Source organism: Oncorhynchus mykiss, chromosome 7, assembly GCF_057628025.1.
Source record: "Oncorhynchus mykiss isolate SJ-2025 chromosome 7, ASM5762802v1, whole genome shotgun sequence".
NCBI lineage: Eukaryota > Metazoa > Chordata > Actinopteri > Salmoniformes > Salmonidae > Oncorhynchus > Oncorhynchus mykiss.
In genome coordinates, this window is record NC_143028.1 from 36365370 (window position 1) to 36385194 (window position 19825).

General features: G+C 42.2%; 1 protein-coding gene across 2 annotated transcripts in view; it reads left to right on the forward strand.

The window, feature by feature from the left end:
• The first annotated feature begins 1386 nt into the window (after positions 1 to 1386).
• The window catches only part of LOC110527782 (sodium-coupled neutral amino acid transporter 3), a 58229-nt gene continuing 39790 nt past the window's right edge, over positions 1387 to 19825 (forward strand). Inside the window, exon 1 of one of the 2 annotated variants that reach the window (XM_021609288.3) lies at positions 1387 to 1965. The gene's annotated coding sequence lies outside the window, so the exon portion shown is untranslated. The remainder of the gene's footprint in view (positions 1966 to 19825) is intronic. The other variant, XM_021609287.3, reaches the window with a different exon arrangement.

Consider the following 19825-nt stretch of genomic DNA (forward strand, 5'->3'; position numbering starts at 1 on the left):
ATTGTTTCAATATTCAAATTAGATCTCCTGCTGTCAAAATAGTAATGAAGAGTCGGGACGAGATAGATAGGCAGGCAGCATTTCTCAGCCAGTCGCAATCGTGAATCAGATGGAATTATTTTTATGGGTATATACAAATAAATGTAAATTTAAAATCAATCAAATGTATTTATAAAGCCCTTCTTACATCAGCTGATGTCACAAAGTGCTGTACAGAAACTCAGCCTAAAACACCAAACAGCAAGCAATGCGGGTGTAGAAGCACGGTGGCTAGGAAAACCTCCATAGAAAGGCTTGAACCTAGGAAGAAACCTAGAGAGGAACCAGGCTATGAGGGGTGGCCAGTCTTCTTCTGGCTGTGCCGGGTGTAGATTATAACAGAACATGGCCAAGATGTTCAAATGTTCATAGCAGGGTCAAATAATAATAATCACAGTGGTTGACGAGGGTGCAACCTGAGGAGTAAATGTCAGTTGGATTCTCATAGCCGATCATTCAGAGTATCTCTACCGCTCCTGCTGTTTCTAGAGAGTTGAAAACAGCAGGTCTGGGACAGGTAGCACTACCGGTGAACAGGTCAGGGTTCCACAGCAGCAGGCAGAACAGTTGAAACTGGAGCAGCAGCACGGCCAGGTGGACTGGGGACAGCAAGGAGTCATCAGGCCAGGTAGTCCTGAGGCATGGTCCTAGGGCTCTGGTTCTCCAAGAGAGAGAAAGAAAGAAAGAGAGAAAGAAAGAAAGAAAGAAAAATAAAGAGAGAAATAGAGAGAGCATACTTAAATTCACACAGGACACCGGATAAGATGGGAGAAATACTCCAGATATAACAGACTGACCCTAGCCCCCGACACATAAACTACTGCATCATAAATACTGGTGGTTGAGACAGGAGGGGTTGGGAGCAGCTTAATGGGTCGAAAACAGTTTAAACAAATGCAAATGCAGCTACTTTGCTGTTATTTTGGCCTGTTGACGTGACTGTAAGTTAGCCGTAGCTGGCTAGCTAGCAAGCAAACGATAAGAACGTTGCCAGTCATACATACAGAACAAAAAGACTGAACGACTGGGTTGCGTCTCTAGCAATCCTAGATTTGTGTTGGGACTATATCTTGTGGAAGGATGAAATAGTATGAATCAATTCATCAAAATAAAGTTTTTTATTAAAATATGTCAATCATTATTTGAATATGTTGGTAACCCATTGTTATCCTCCAAACACCGGCTTCCCTGGCATTATCACTTAAGTATCTATGAGTTGTTACTGTTAACTATAATACTTGCTACTGTGTAATTACACATGTAATAAGGATGCCTTAAAAGGAAGTGTTACCAAGAATGGTAACACAAGAGGAATCAACTCAAATACACAAGTATGGAGCAAGCCTACAGGGTGTACCAGTACCAGATCAACGTGTAGGGGTACGAGGCAATTGAGATATGTGGCCTACATGAAAGCAGGGTAAAGTGACTGACTAGGCATGGGGATAGGTAATAACAAGAGTACAATAAAGAACAGAGTAGCATAAGCATATGGTGAGTGTACAATTGTGTGTATGTTTTGTGTGCACGTGTGTGTATGTGTGTTCGTGTTACAGGCAGAACATGAAAGCAAAGTGATGAGCGAAATGAGAGCCAATTTTCCGTAGTCCACCGTCGGTATCATTTTCTCACCGGGCGCAGAGAGTGGGAAGCATGAACGAACAGTATCTAGGGAAGGAGGCGGAACTTAAACGAGCCCCACAGCTCAGCCATACAGTAGACCATGTACAAATGCAGTTAATATCTCAATCGACAATTTTCTGTTAGGCTACTACGAGAGATAATTGAGTGCGCGCGTTTACCGAAGAGCGTATACAGAGAAGAGACCTAGGAGTCAAGAAACAGAAGAGGAAAGTATCGAGATAAAGTAAATGTCTCATTAATCGCGGAATTCATTCGAAACCAGCGTGGCACTCGACTCAACTGGTAAGATTTAAGCATATTCCAGTGTTTCATATTCCTGTGACTTGTGAAATGTTCGAAAGTTTTGATCGATTGTTCCACAATTTACTAGCCAACATAATTAATACAAACTTTTTATAGCACGATAATTGCATTCATGAAATAAACCTAAGTTTATTTTGTTAAAGACAATAACAAATGTTTTAATATCCATTCCTTATTCACATGAATGAACAATTTCTTGATATCATATGTACAATTTGTCTATTTATCCTTATTGTATTTATTATGATCATCTTAATTTTCCGCGACGCGTAAATTTCACCACCATCCCGCCTTCTTCGAAGGAGTCAATTGTAAGTTAATTTCATTGTTTGTAATTTGAAGACTACAAAACACTCTCATTTTCAAACAGAATGGAAGTACTCTGAAACATCCAAAGTGGTTCTTCAATCTGAATACTGTTGTTTTTAAGTCTTGTGAAATTGAGTGTAAAAGGCACCATCAAAACACAATATATGTTAAAAAAATGTCAGACTCTGTAGCTGCTACAATCAAATGATTAAGAATTGCAAATGGTTTTTCGTCTAAATATTGATTGACGATATGGAGAATGGAATTGAATTCTCCATTCCACCCTTTTTTATGCATTATAGATTACAGTGGTGTAAAGTACTTAAGTAAAAGTCCTTTCAAGTACTAATTAAGTCGTTTTTTTGTTATCTGTACTTTACTATTTACTTTACTATACATTCCTAAAGAAAATAATGTACTTTATACTCCATACATTTTCCCTGACACCTAAAAGTACTTGTTACATTTTGAATGCTTAGCAGGACAAGAAAATGGTCCAATTCACGCACTTATAAAATCATCCATACTTCCTCTGATCTGGCGGTCATCCCTACTGCCTCTGATCTCACGAAACACAAATGCTTTGTTTATAAATTATGCCTGAGTGTTGGAAGTGTGCGTCTGGCTATTCGTAAATAAATATAAAACTAGAAAATGGTGCAGTCCAGATTGCTTAATGTAAGGAATTTGAAATGATTTATACTTTTACTTTTGATACTTAAGTACATTTTATCAATTACATTTACTTTTGATACTTAAGTATATTTAAAACCAAATATTTTTTAGACTTTTACTCAAGTAGTATTTTACTGAGTAACTTTCACTTTTACTTGAGTCATTATCTATTAACGTAACTTTACTTTTACTCAAGTATAACAATTGGGTACTTTTCCCACCATTGATAGATGAGGAACAGGAGGAGATGGAGAAGGAGCAGTGGTGTGTATTCATGCCAAAAACATAAAATAATTTACAGTGCCTCCGGAAAGTATTCAGACCCCTTGACTTTTTCCACATTTTGTTATGTTACAACCTTATTCTAAAATGTATGATTTTTGCAAAAAAAATATTTGCAAAAAAACAGAAATATCACATTTACATAAGTATTCAGACCTTCAGTACTTTGTTGAAGTACCTTTGGCAGCGATTACAACCTTGAGTCTTCTTGGGTATGACGCTACAAGCTTGGCACACTTGTATTTGGGGAGTTTCTCCCATTCTTCTCTGCAGATCCTCTCAAGCTCTGTCAGGTTGGATGGGGAGCGTTGCTGCACAGCTATTTTCAGGTCTCTCCAGAGATGTTCGATTGGGTTCAAGTCCAGGCTCTGGCTAGGCCACTCAAGGACATTCAGAGACTTGTCCCGAAGCCACTCATGTGTTATCTTGGCTATGTGCTTAGGGTCTGAGGTCTTGAGAGCGCTGGAGCAGATTTTCATCAAGGAACTCTCTGTACTTTGCTCTGTTCATCTTTCCCTCGATCTTGACTAGTCTCCCAGTCCATGCTGTTGAAAAACATCCCCACAGCATGATGTTGCCACCACCATGCTTCACCGTAGGGATGGTGTCAAGTTTTCTCCAGACGTGACACTTGGCATTCAGGCCAAAGAGTTCAATCTTTGTTTCATCAGACCAGAGAATCTTGTTTCTCATGGTCTGAGAGTCTTTAGGTGCCTTTTGGCAAACTCTGAATGTATCTCACTGGAGAAAGCATCCAAGCCAGGGAAACAGCGCCCCTTTTTCAACGCCGATACCGATTATTGGAGGACCAAAAAAGCCGATACCGATTAATCGGCCAATTTTTTTTATATTTATTTGTAATAATAACAATTACAACAATACTGAATGAACACTTATTTTAACTTAATATAATACATCAATAAAATAAATTTAGCCTCAAGTAAATAATGAAACATGTTCAATTTGGTTTAAATAATGCAAAAACAAAGTGTTGGAGAAGAAATTAAAAGGGCAATATGTGCTATGTAAGAAAGCTAACGTTTCAGTTCCTTGCTCAGAACATGAGAACATATGAAAGCTGGTGGTTCCTTTTAACATGAGTCTTCAATATTCCCAGGTAAGAAGTTTTAGGTTGTAGTTATTATAGGAATTATAGGACTATTTCCCTCTATACCATTTGTATTTCATTAACCTTGGACAATTAGATGTTCTTATAGGCACTTTAGTATTGCCAGTGTAACAGTATAGCTTCCGTCCCTCTCCTCGCTCCTCCCTGGGCTCGAACCAGAAACACAACGACAACAGCCACCATCCAAGCAGCGTTACCCATGCAGAGCAAGGGGAACAACTACTAGAAGGCTCAGAGCGAGTGACGTTTGAAACGCTATTAGCGCGCGCTAACTAGCTAGCCATTTCACTTTGGTTACACCAGCCTCATCTCGGGAGTTGATAGACTTGAAGTCATAAACAGCGCAATGCTTGACACACAACGAAGAGCTGCTGGCAAAACGCACGAAAGTGCTGTTTGAATGAATGTTTAGGCCTGTTTCTGCCTACCACCGCTCAGTCAGATACTTAGATACTTGTATGCTTGTATGCTCAGTCAGATAATATAGATAATATCTAGTTATATCATCAACCATCTGCCTAATTCTGTCTGGTCAAAAACAGTATGACATTGTTGCTGCCGGTAGCATTTAGCCTCACTTGATAACCCCCCCCCCAACATTAATAACCACTCAGCGTTGAGCTAAACTGAGTGCACTCAACTGTAAATGGGCCTGGTGTACCAAAAAAAGTGTCACCATTCCCAGCACATTAAGCCAAACGTCATTGACAGAAAAAAAATTTGAATTGTTGCATCTCGTTGTGTTGTTGTCCTCTGGTGGCTAGCTAGCTTAAATGGACTCTTTCCTAAATTTGCCATGGATGGAGATAGGGATTTGGACTTGTGGTTTTAATTAATAAAAAATCCTACATTGTGCCTCTGGCCTGAGAGGATGGAAGTAGCTAGATGTAGACTAATGTCAACCAGCTGGCCAATCGTTGCACATGAAAGGAAGTTAGGGTAGCGAGCAAGCATTTTAGCCAGGTAGACTAGGACAACAAAAACTAAAAGCATGTACTGTATGACAGTCATAGACTTTTTTGGCAACATGAAAGAGAGGGGAGGGCATTGGCGTTTCTCTATAAGTCAGGTGAGTCAACATGTTTTCTACTTACGCACACACACACACACACACACACACACACACACACACACACACACACACACACACACACACACACACACACACACACACACACACACACACACACACACAAACACACACACACACACACACACACACACACACACACACACACACACAAAGAAATCAGTACCATGGGAAGCCACATCATATCTACCTTACATTGATTGGACTAAATTGTTTTTGGAATCTTTTAGTTGTCACTGTATTAGACTAAGCATAGGTGATGATGTTCAAAAGTTGAAATGGTGCTAGTGGTGACAGCTCCTGATTTGGTTGCGAGTTGCAGTAATTCTCCGGTGTTCTAAATCAATAGTTGTTTAGCAGTCCGAATGTGTCGGAAACATTAACTTGATTGACCATGCTGTAGGTCATGTAACTGTTTGTTAAATGCTATATGCTTTGTGGACTCTCCGGTTTTGTGATAAAACAAAGGTGTGATTGAATTTATTCTGCCACTGTGACTTCTTATTGTCTCGGCCTAGGCCTGTATATCACGGTGGAAAGGCATATGAACTAACAGGTTATAGAGCAAACAACGCAATTATCACAACACGTAGGTTGTAATATGGCCATTTTCCCCTGGCTTGGCTTCCCCAGGGATTTTACCCACGCACCGCTACTGAGAAGGAGTCAAAATGGGACAGGCGGAAGCGGGAATTGAACCCCGATCGTAGGTTACATTTCATGTTGCATTTCACAGCAAAAAAATTATAATAATTCTGGGGTGAATTGAAATTGACAAAAAAAAAACATGTACTGAATGCAAGTCATTTCAATGATTTGTTCATTTCATTTGACCAAAAACATTTAAGAATAAATCCAACTTAATATGTTGCTCGAAATGTAAGTATATTTTATGAGGATAACCAAAGGATATCAAAACAACGATGAGGTCGACCCATTCCCGCTTTTCCAACTTTTAATGGTGTCAGCAAATACAGTATCCTGCAAACTTCTAGCTACTGCTGGTGTATTGAGAACTTTGCGCAACAATGTCTACCAAAATGGGTTAAACTGGCAAATGATCAGACACATAAATCCATGTTAAACATGAAAACACTCTAGAAGAAGTGATCTCATTCTGCAGTAGACAGGATTTGAAACAGCATTATAGTTTTTAGAAGATACAGTGAGAGGAAGCAACACCAAAAAAGAAAGTATCTAATTCTGTGCTGAACAGAACTCTAAACACCAAAATAGGGTTTTCAACCATTTCCGTCAGTGCTCCCAGTCCCTGGCAAGGTGTTGCACAACAGTTGATTAAGTGGTGTTACAGCACACCATGTAAGGTTTCAAAATAGCTCAGGATGTGTTTCAATACTCCCAACAAATTTAAGGTTTTGTCTCCTTCACTTTGGTGGCAGCTCAGTTGCCATTAGTTTGGTGTTACAAAGCAATTTTAACAGTGTATAACCCACCATAGCCTACTGAATATGTGAGTTTGGAAGTAAAATCCTTCACTGAATAAGACAACAAACAATGGGGAAAAAAACGAGACGGGTTTGAGTGAGAGGTCTAATTGATGTTTCCAAGTTGCCACACAACGCTCCAAAGTTCGCATAGTTCCTAATTTCAATGTACTTTTATGACTCGGAGATGAATCGTTAACTATAACGTGCAATTTGAGCTCTCCTAGCTGTGCCGTTGAGGAACTAAAGCAAAGACGCTTCTAGTAGTTTTCTTTAGAACACACCCCTGCATCCCTGCCTTTACACAATTACTGTTGTTGTTCACGCAATTCAAAAGCAGTCCATTTATACATCTCAATCTGGGTCACGTGGTCATCATTTGAAAGCTTGTTCTGTTCAACATGGCTAGCTAAATTATAAAGTAGGATTTAAACGGTGTTAGGCTTTTACTAACACCGCAAGAGAAGATGATCGTAATTTTAGTGACGCATGTGAAGTCACGAGTGCATTCAGAAGCGTTGTCCGCGGCAAGTCTTCTTCACAACACAACAAACGTACCCTGGGTTGTTCTGAACAGAATGAGGCTATGTCATCTTGTAGCTTTACATCAAGTGTAGTGATTATAAACGCATTTCGCTACACTCGCATTAACATCTGCTAACCATGTGTATGTGACAAATAGATTTGATTCGATTTGATTTGAGATGGAACTCTGTTACATTCATTATTTGATCGGGAGAAAGCCATGCGTAATACAATGAAGCGTAGCCTTCATATTGATGTAGCCTATCGAATGAAGAGAGAACACAAGATAACAAGATAGTTAAGGCGAGTCCGTTATATATATATATATATATAAAATTGGTTATAGCTTAAAGGCTTCGGTTCGGCTGGCGCCTAGTGGCTAAAAAACTTGAAAATAGCAGCAATTAGTACTCATTGTCTGTCTTGAAACGCCTCAAAATAGTCTGAATGAATCTAAAATCACTCAAGAAATCTGTCATAAATCCCAAAATGAATGTGGTAATTGACACTAATGTTACACTAATGCTCGCTCCACTTAGGTTAGTTTGAGCACAGTCTGCCATGTGTCAAGTCTTCCTATTTACTGCCCTTGAGATGACCATTGAAAGGTATTTTTTTAACATAATCGGTTGATATGACATTTCAGTACATTTCAGTGTGGACCAGTAGATTTCAGTTGAAACTGATAAGTGTTTCTGGCTAGCTGGGGCACATATTTCTTTTGGTGGAGTTTGACTCTAGACCTGCATGAGTGTCCTCCATGATTTTCCGGGACAGGAGCTGGGGTGTGATGCTTTCGACTTTGGCCTTTATCTAAACACTACTAACCAACACGAGGAGTAGGGTCAGGGTTCATGAGGCTGGAGAACAGGGCAGATAAGCAGGGTCAATGATCCCCCAGCTAGGGCATGACGGATTGGATTAGATCAGTGGTCACCAACCTTTTCTGAGTCAAGATCACTTTCTGAATCCTAAAGCAGACCGCTCAGATTACATTATTTGAACAGATATAATTTAAAGAACATAAGCCTATGCAACACTAACCTATTAAAAACATTTCAAGGGCCTCCCGCGTAGGGCAGTGGTTAAGGGCGCTGTACTGCAGCACCAGCTGTGCCACCAGAGACTCTGGGTTCACGCCCAGGCTCTGTTGTAACCGGCCGCGACCGGGAGGTCCGTGGGGCGACGCACAATTGGCCTAGCGTCGTCCGGGTTAGGGAGGGGTTGGCCGGTAGGGATATCCTTGTCTCATCGCGCACCACTGCGCCCGGGCCGGGCGCAATGCGCGCTAACCAAGGTTGCCAGGGGCACGGTGTTTCCTCCGACACATTGGTGCGGCTGGCTTCTGGGTTGGATGCACGCTGTGTTAAGAAGCTGTGCGGCTTGGTTGGGTTGTGTATCGGAGGACGCATGACTTTCAACCTTCGTCTCTCCCGAGCCCGTACGGGAGTTGTAGCGATGAGACAAGATGGTAGCTACTAAACAATTGGATACCACGAAATTGGGGAGAAAACAGGAGAAAAAAAAAATTGCTGAAAAAAAATACAAATACAAATACAATAAAAAAAACTATCAATGAGGTTTGTGCAGTAGGCTCAGCCAGGTCACCCATTATACAAGTCAGTATTAGAAGTCCATCCAATTCTGAGGATATCGGGAAATTACTTGGAAATTGGCCACTAGGGGGCAACAGTGAGCGATGTTACCTTCATTCTGACCTGAGACTGTGAGAGTTTGTTGGTAGGCTTTAGGCCCAATTCATTATCACAGCATATTGGCTATGCTTGAATTGCCCTGCCAATGTTGTTCTTCTCAGACAATGTAGAAATTATTTCCAAATTGTAGGTATATGATCACACTGGTAGTAGATCATTTGTTGTATTACTTGTGAGGCACAGCTGAGTGAGACAACACCATTGAATGCCATAGCTTTCATGAAGGAAGAAATGCGAATAGTTATGACTGTATAATTCTCGTTACAGTACTGTAGTACTGATATTTTGATAAGATCATCATGATCTTCCATGTTGAAAAACGAACAAGATCGCTGCTGATGTATAAAGCAGCTCTAAAGATCCTTATTGGAGACTCACAGAGACACTCACTTGCTTTACTGGCTGCTGCTGCACAGTACATTCTGATATACAGGTAACTGCCAGAATAATAAAAACACTTAAGTAAATGAGGTATACAAAGTCTATTGAAAGCAGGTGCTTCCATACAGGTGTGGTTCCTGAGTTAATTAAGCAATTTACACAGTGGCATGCATTCATTGATGCCAGGACTTCCCAAAATATTCCATCAAATCTCAAGTGGCTGAATCTGACCAGAGAAATCATCCAAGCAGCCAAACAGCGCCCCTCAGTCTCAATATGTGTAGCCAATGTATCGGATTCTGTCTGGACCAATTAATGATAACATGTTGCCGCCGTAGCATTTGATTGATTGATGCCCGCAAGCATTTGGCCTCCCTTGATAATTTTTAAGGCAACTGTGGGTTGTCCTGGTGTAGCAAAATGCCTCCAAGGGAGGCCAGTTTGGATTTGGCTTCACACCAATCAAATCAATTACTACGCAAAAAGTCATTTTCAGAACAACGTGTCTGTTTCTGGTCTGCTTGTGTTGATGTCCTGCAGTAGCTAGCTTGCTAAATCTGCCCTTTCCTAAGCCATGGATGGAGATGGGGATTTGTACTTTGACTTAATTCTCTTTACAGGCCAATGATTATGATGACGATTCAGATCTAACCATAAATTAATGTATTGTGCCACTGGCCTGAGACGATTGAAATTCAATATGTAGCCTAGATGTAGCCTCGAATTTACATCCCATTAACATGCTTAGGGTCATGTTTAAAAATCCTGGCCAGGCCATTATTTTGTCTACCATGGCTCAAATTAAAGGTTATTTGTCACATGCTTCATTATCAACAGGTGTAGACTAACAGTGAAAGGATTACTTACGGGTCCTTTTCCAACAATGCAGAGTAAAAGAAAATATACAAAAATACAAATAAATAATAGAAATAGTGACACGAGGAATAAATAACAATAACAAATAAAAATACCATGGCTATATACAGAGAGTTCCAGCACCGAGTAACAGCTTCTATCCCAGTACCGGGGGTAGAAGCTGTTCAGGGTCCTGTTGGTTCAAAACTTGGTGCACTGATACCGCTTGCCGTGCGGTAGCAGAGAGAACAGTCTATGGCTTGGGTGGCTGGAGTCTGCCAATTCTTTGGATGACAATGCCCCGAGTGGTCTCTGAATTGTTTGATGAGCATGAAAACGATGTAAACCATCTGCCATGGCCGTCTCCATCACCAGATCTTAACCTAATCGAACACTTATGGGAGATTCTGGAGCAGCTGCCTGAGACAGCGCTTTCCACCACCATCAACAAAACACCAAATGATGGATTTTTTCATTGAAGAATGGTGTCGCAACCTTCCAATAGAGTTCCAAACACTTGTAGAATCTTTGTCAAGGCGCATTGAAGCTGTTCTGGCCCGTGGTGATCCAACGCCCTGTTAAGACACTTTATGGTGGTGTTTCCCTTATTTTGTCAATTCACTTTATGTTGGTGTTTCCCTTACTTTGTCAGTTACCTGTATCTGTCCATTAAAACACAACAACCGTCAACCAATGAGCTCACTGTAATGGATGCAGGTGTTTATTTTGACAGGGGCTTTGAATAAGGGGAGTAAATCAGAGTGTTGCGCAGTGAAAAGTCAAATAGACCGATACAGACACTGTGTGATGTTACAGAGTTGTGTATGTCAGATCTTAATTTGAGCCAGTTTGCTACTGAAAATAATCCTGCAGCCACAGGAAATGTGAAGTATTATGTGAATTATAATTAATGGCAAATTTTGTGTGTGTTGATACATTTTTCGTAAGGGAAAAACAAGTCCAACGTTTCAAGGTGTAAATGACAAACTTCGGAAGCCATTTTAAATAGACTACAAGTTTTAGATTTCCTGCATTGCAGGAAAGTTCTTCTGCAACAGGGCGATCAAATTAAGATCCTACATCTCAGTTTGTAGTGATGGGAATTTCAGTTAAAATAAATAATATTTTGACTAATTTCTTTCATTAGAGTCAATAATGCCCAGAGCACTCAGGACCCCTATCGGTGAACGATGAACTAGCCTCTCGTTCACATGTCGTTCACCATACGGAACTTATTTGATCTGTCATTTGTGATAGACTCATAAACTTGTGATTTAAATCATGTACATGTGTTCATTGCTAGGCATACAAATACGATTATTTGTAAATACATTTGAAACTACAGACCCTGTTTCGATCCCGGGCTGTATCACAACCGGCCGTGATCAGTCCGTAGGGCGGCGTACAATTGGCCCAGCGTCGTCCTGGTTAGGGTTTGGCCGGTGTAGGCCGTCATTGTAAATAGGAATTTGTTCTTAGGTGACTTGTCTAGTTAAATAAAGGTCAAATAAAGAATGACAAAATTAACAAGGTCTAGTTGTGGCCACAATTGAACTAAACTGTGAGCGACTGTTGACGGAATACATTACTTGACTGCCGCGAGGCTGATAAGCAAAGTTGTTCGCGAACTACAGTCCCCCAAAACGATTTGTTCTCGAGTTTGTTGAGCAGAGGCTGTGTATGTTTTGGTTCTACAAAGCTGCGTCCATAACATTCAATTGGCAATTAATTTAATTTATTATTGCAACATGTGATCAATTATCAGTTCTACACATGTATTTTTCTTCTTTATGCTCATGATCTATTTCCCTGCACGCATATTACAGACAGTTGGCACTTGGTGGTTGGAGCATGTCTCTGGAGCCGCTGAGCCTGGAGGAGCAGGATTAATCCTGCTGTAGGACTCATTGCGGCCGGCACCAGCAGGTCAAATGAACGGTTGAAATTGAACGAGTCCGTCAGAAAAATAAATCATGACTCCCCAGTCAGTAAAGAGTCTTTCATAAAGAATGAATCGTTCGCAAACTGCACATCACTAGTAGCTTGTGAAGTCACAAGTGTAAGCAGAGCCAATGGAGCCATCCTGACCTGGGCTCAGACCCAAAGTTGTGCCTCAAGTGTCAGAAGAAGCGAAGTAGCGCCTGGAGCCTAATTGCAAAGTGGCTCTGTGGCTAACACTCCTGTTGCCAGGCTGTTACTTAGAGCAATGTTCCCTCTATGTAACCTCTATAATGAAGTCAGCTCGGGAGGTTTATTTCTTTCATAAAAAATCTCAGCTGGGTATGTGTTTATTTCAGTGCCACTGACATTTTATTTTGTATACCAGTCCTTTCATGTAGGTTGATTACTCACTTTGCAGTAAGTTGACATTTCGCCCCTGTTGCTTCTAAGAACAATGTTCCCATGTTTTCTTCACGACTCCCTCAGGCTGAGGGATTTTCTTGTGCCTGCAAAATTGGTTTTGGCTCTATGTCCGAACCAGACCATTGAGGAGAGGGGGGATTTTGCATTACTACATGGCTTGTGTTGGCGTTGCTTAACCAGGTTTGGAAAGGAAGGGGTTAATTTGCGTAAAACCATTTTCACATGTTTTGTTTTTTTACCGAGTTTGAAAATGCTTTTGGTTGCTCTGTGTTTGCTTGGTTTTTGAGGTCGAATAGATTCAGTTGTGCAACTGACGAGGCATCCCTATTCTAGGGATATTCTTATGACGCTCAGCCTTTTTTAACCTACTGCGTGTAGACTTCACGTTCTATACAGTGTGCTGCCGCAGAGCTTTAGCCATTAGGGGGTGTATTATTACACCATTCTATCTAATGGTCTATGTAAAGTATCATGGTTTTCCATTACAGTGAGACCACTGGGTAACATATCAAATATCACCCCGGCTTCAGTACATTTCAATGGTTTCCAGCAAGCTATAACGATTGTCGCCTGACGTGGCTGAATTTGATGAGACGTGGTGTAACCGAGTGGAACAGCTGCACTTGAGATTATCAGCTCACATCTCAACGTGGACTGACTGCCCATGGCACAGAGGCACCCCATTCCCGTCGGCTCTGGCGCTAGATTCAGTCCACTTTGCTGTGCTCTTTGTGTACGTATCCCCATGCACACTTCTTTGGGTTCTCTCAGCTCACGCATCCACAATGGCGGGGGGGGGGGGGGGGGGGGGGGGGCAAGCCCTGGTACTGTGAGAACGGGATGGAGGATCAAAGATGAAATGGGGGTCAAAACGTCCACAGCGCTTAAACTCAACGCTGGACCTTGAAGCCAGTTCCACTGCGTTTTTTCATTGTTCCCCTCTAGTCAGAGACTGATTTAGACCTGGGACACCAGGTGTGTGCAATTCATTATCAGGTAGAACAGAAAACCAGCCGTCTCCGGACCTCACAGGGTCAGAGTTGAGTATCCCTGGCCTACTGTTTATATTTTAATGCAGTCATCTCGGTTTTTATTTGAAGCATGTTGTTATATGTCACTTGTTTGTATCAAGTGCAAAGACATTGGAAGCTTATTTTGTACTGAAGTTATCGGCGGTCACAGAGAGAGTCTATGTATAGAGGAGATCTTCTATTTTTGTTCCGTGTATATACAGTACCAGTTAAGAGTTTGGACACACCTACTCATTCAAGGGTTTTTCTTTAATTTTTACTATTTTCTACATTGCAATGCTACATAGCGAAGACATCAAAACTATGAAATAACACATATGGAATCATGTAGTAACCAAAAAAAGTGTTGAACAAACAGATTCTTCAAAGTAGCCACCCTTTGCCTTGACAGCGTTGCACACTCTTGGCATTCTCTGAACCAGCTTCGTGAGGTAGTCACCTGGAATGCATTTCCATTAACAGATGTACCTTGTTAAAAGTTAATTTGTCAAATTTCTTTCCTTCTTAATGCATTTGAGCCAATCAGTTGTGTTGTGACAAGGTAGGGTTGGTATACAGAAGATAGCCCTATTTGGTAAAAGACCAAGTCCATATTATGGCAAGAACAACTCAAATAAGTAAAGACAAACAACAGCCCATCATTACTTTAAGACATGAAGGTCAGTCAATCAGGAAAATGTCAAGAACTTTGAAAGTTTCTGTTATGGGATTTTTATGAATAATGACTAAATGATGTATACATTTAACGTAGAACTATAACTAAACAGAATACTACTCTGTCACTGTATGAATGTATGAATCTTATTATAATCATAACACTGAATATAATATGTGTAGTTTTAGTTCTGAATTAGAACAAGGACTTTCTGTTCCTTGTTAGAAACGAATGGAGCTATCGTCAGTCCGGCTGGAATACTGTGTTCCTGACAGGACATTCTGTCCCCACCTAGGGAGGGGAGAGACCTTGGGCTTGTAGTAGATTATTTAACAGGTGGCAGACAATGTGAGAAGGTTTGTGAACTATATTGCCATAGTATCTGAGAGGAGGAGGGACATTTATGACGAAATGTGAGGTATATAGACCAATGACCAATGTACTGGAAATGATAGGGAGAACGTTCCCGTGAATAAACATTTGACTATTGTAGACTGGGCCTCTGTCTGTTTTAATTTCTATCAGTATCCTACAAATCCTGATTTAACAGACTCATTTAATTGAATTGGTTAAAGAACATGAGAACTTAATTATCCTAACAGTTTCTTCAAGTGCAGTCGCAAAAAACATCAAGCACTATGATGAAACTGGCTCTCATGAGGACCGCCACAGGAAAGGCAGACCCAGAGTTACCTCTGCTGCAGAGGATAAGTTCATTCGAGCTTCAGCTAAGAAATTGCAGCCCAAATAAACAGACACGTCTCAACATCAACTGTTCAGAGGAGACTGCATGACTCAGGCCTTCATTGTCGAATTGCTGCCAATAAACCACTGCTAAAGGACACCAATAAAAAGAAGAGACTTGTTTGGGCCAATAAACATGAGCAATGGCCATTACACCAGTGGAAATCTGTCCTTTGGTCTGATTAGTCCAAATATGAGATTTCTGCTTTGCCAATTGAGATGGTTTGGGATGAGTTGGACCGCAGAGTGAAGATAAAGCAGCCAACAAGTGCTCAGCATATGTGGGAACTCCTTCACGACTGTTGGAAAAGCATTTCAGGTGACCACCTCATGAAGCTGGTTGAGAACATCCAAAGAGTGTGCAAAGCTGTCATCAAGGCAAAGGGTTTGCAGCTTTGAAGAATCTAAAATCTAAAACATATTTGGATTTGTTTAACCCTTTTTTGCTTGTTCCCACATATGCTGAGAACTTGTTGGCTGCTTTTCCTTAACACTGCGGTCCAACTCATCCCATCTCAATTTGGTTGAGGTCGGATGAAAACACCTCTGGGAGATTCTGGAGTGGCACCTGAGACAGCGTTTTCCACCACCAACAAAACACCAAATTATGCCATTTCTTGTGGATGAATGGTGTCATATCCCTCCAATAGAGTTCCAGACACTTAAAGAGTCTATGCCAAGGTGCATTGAAGCTGTTCTGACGGCTCGTGGTGATCCAACACCCTATTAAGACACTTTATGTTGGTGTTTCCTTTATTTTTGCAGTTACTTGTATAGTGAGCATTATGTTAAAATCTCAATAAAATCGCAGTATCGAATCGCAATGCATATAGAATCGGCACCAAAGTATTGTGGTAATATCGTATTGTCCCTGGAAATTCCCAGTCCTAACACACCCACATACATTGTTGTCATCTTTGCCAAGGTGGACTGGAGATGTTCCCTTTGTGTCTAAGCGCTTAATGGACATTTGGCTTAGGATGGTGAGGAGCGAGCACCTCCAGGCTGTCTGTGCTGGTATCTTGTGGTGGCTTCTCCTGATGTACCGACACACGGACAGGGCAGGGGCATCTCCTCATCCCTCCACATGTGCCCACTGCCTGCTCCGGCTCTGTGCCAGCCCTGTTTCCCCCCCCCCCCTGGCCAACAGGTGGAGACTCTGAGTCCAAGGGAATGGAACTAAATTGACAGCATGCTACACTGATGGGTTAAGATTAAGACATCAACCAAGTCATAGAATAACAAATGGAAAAAACTAACACGCTGAAGTGTTTTCCAGACAGATGTGGCTAGGTCGACAAGGTGTTTATAGTAAGGTCAGTCACATTGAGGATGGCTATAGGATCCGCTGTACACTAATAGAGCTGACGAAAATGCTTCCTTCCAAAAACACGCCTGTTTTTACTCACCTCATCAACTTTTCAAGGGGGTTATTTTGAGTCAGATTGAGACGGCAACAAGGAACTCTCAGGTGGTTGTGTGGCTAATGGGTTACATAACAGCACCATGGAACCGTAGGTTAAAGGATGACCCTGCTGTGTAGCATGGTGTGACACGTGGTCATACCCGGTAGAATGAGATACATACTGGGGTGAGGGCAGGGGTGTGTTATAGCAAAAACAAACAACCGCCCTCCAACCACCCCCAACAGGCCCGAACCGTCCCCTGACTGTATAAGTGGATGAGGAGCATGGTGTGGAATGCACACCCCTCCTGAAGCGGATGTGGTACATGGTATGGTATGTCAGAAGGTATTGCTGGCTATTTAAGACAGCTGGGACAGGAGCTTCAAAAACACATGCAGTATTGCAGAGACAGCAGTTGATGCCTGTATCAACATAGTTTGGGGATCCTGAGTGGCGCAGCGGTCTAAGTCACTGCATCACAGTGTCACTAGGGGTGTCACTATAGACCCGGGTTCAATCTTGGGCTGTATCACAACCGGCCGTGATCGGGAGTCCCGGGCGGCGCACAATTGGCCCAGCGTCACCCGGGTTATTATTTAAGACAGCTGGGACAGGAGCTTCAAAAACACATGCAGTATTGCAGAGACAGCAGTTGATGCCTGTATCAACATAGTTTGGGGATCCTGAGTGGCGCAGCGGTCTAAGTCACTGCATCACAGTGTCACTAGGGGTGTCACTATAGACCCGGGTTCAATCTTGGGCTGTATCACAACCGGCCGTGATCGGGAGTCCCGGGCGGCGCACAATTGGCCCAGCGTCACCCGGGTTAGGGGAATGTTTGGTCGGGGTAGGCCGTCATTGTAAATAAGAATTTGTTCTTAACTGACTTGACTTCCCCCGGGTAAGTCTTACACTAAAGTATAATTCTAAACCTGCCTCAAATTAAGATAACAGGCCATTGATGGTGTGTCTTTGCTGCTTGACAGGACTAAGTCACCTAAACTTGGGCTTTTTATAGTTGTAGGCCTCAGCGGCCTGGCCCTGTCTTACTAATATGGCCTCCTCCTCTCACTCTGTTCCTCTCCCAGGGTCATCAGCAGCTGTATGGCAGGGTGCTGCTGATGTTTGTTTGTTATGCCATGTGGCTCTGTGTGTCACCAGAGCAGGTGTAAATGTTTTACAAGTCACCAGAGCAGGTCAATACTGGCAGATTAACTATGTTGACTTTAACTATGTTGACCACGGCCACTAATGGTCACCACTCACCTTCATTCCCTCCCTGCTTAACAGGAGTAAACTCAGGGATGCCATTGTAGAAGACGAGTAAGACATCTTCCAACAGAAAACGTTTTGCAACTAAAAATACATTGTCTGGGGCCTCCCGAGAGGCGCAGCGGTCTAAGGCACTGCTACGTAGTGCTAGAGACATCACTACAGACCCGGGTTCGATCCCGGACTGTGTTGCAGCCGGCCGTGACTGGGAGACCCTTAAGGCGGCGCACAATTGGCCCAGCCTCGTCCGGGTTAGGGGAGGGTTTGGCCGGCCGGGATATCCTTGTCCCATCGCGTTCTAGCAACTCCTTGTGGCCGGCCGGGTGCCTGCACGCTGACTCGTGTCGCCAGTTGTATGGTATTTCCTCTGACACTTTGGTGCGGCTGGCTTCCGGGTTAAGCGAGCAGTGTGTCAAGAAGCAGTGTGGCTTGGCAGGGTTGTGTTTCGGAGGAAGCATGGCTCTCGACCTTCGCCTCTCCCAAGTCCGTATTGGAGTTGCAGCGATGGGACAAGACTGCAACTACCAATTGTATATTACGAAATTGGGGAGAAAAAGGGATAAAAAGTACATCAACAAAAAATGGCTTATTAGACAACGTTTCCTCTGTTTGCTTTGGTTCCTAGTAAATACACTCCTGGTCTGTGTGTTGGATTGTGTTGGTTAGGGTGGGCACAGTGACACATACAGTACAGAGTAAATAAGGGGTTATAACAACCCAAGATAAATATACAAACATTGAAAGATGTGTGTGTGTCTGACTGTGTAAAGATGGAAGTGGACTCTTCTAACAAGTGGATTCTGTGAGACGTCTTACCGTTGGACCCATCTCGGTAACAAGAGGACTACAAGTAAAGGACATAGACAGGTTGTTCAGCCAGCTGCTCTATAAATACACACACACACACACACACACACACACACACACACACACACACACACACACACACACACACACACACACACACACACACACACACACACACACACACACACATAATGATTCCATGTGCGTTCATATTCTCCAGAGTGCAGAGCTTTCTGGGAACAATTCACCAAATCCAAAGGGACAACATGATTGAAATTGATTTAGAGAAGCCTATGGCAAACGCTTGAATGGTTCAGAAAATCAATTGCGATGTACTTACTAACAATGAGTCACAGAGAAAGGAACATGTTGCTTTTATAAGCCATAGTCAATGATTACGGTTGTAAAGAGTGGACGCTACTCCATTAGTACAACAGTAATAAATGCATGTACTGGGATCTTCCTGACTTAACACCCCTATCCAATCATATTGTTTTCATTTAATACAGTGTTTACGTTGGGAAATAAACTCCATACGGATTCAAATGTTTACATTGGGCCTGACAATGAGAACCGCATCTGTGTCCAGAGAGCATTGAGGAAGTGAATGAGAAGAGAAAATGAGCCAAATAAAGTATAGAGACAGGAAATGCACACGGTGGCCATACAGAGACTGGGGGCTAAAGGTGCAGAGCAAGAGAGACAGCAGTATGAGAGAGTCTCCAGAGGCCTGAGATACAGTGAAACATTCGGAAACATTCAGACAGTGACAGGTCAGATAATAAACATTGCTTTAATATTCCCATGCTCAAAATGAAAGTAATTAGAGTGTTTTTGATGTAGTGGGCTAATATTTCTTGAACTTGAACTCAACTATAATGTTATTTATGTCCCCAGGGACACTAAAGTGGCCTAGCAACTCAGCAGAAGCAATATGCTATTATTGAGGGAGATCTTCACATTCCATAGACTATTTCTCACCCACAAGGGGATAGGTACAGTCCATGTGTATTTTCTGTGTGTGTCTCTCTCTTTGTCTGTGTTCATCTGTCTAGTGGAAATTGGGTGTCGTCTTTTCTTTGACCCTGAACTGACCATCTCACGTCTTCCAAAAAGTGTGGTCTGCCAGTGTCCTAGATCATCAGCCAAGGCCA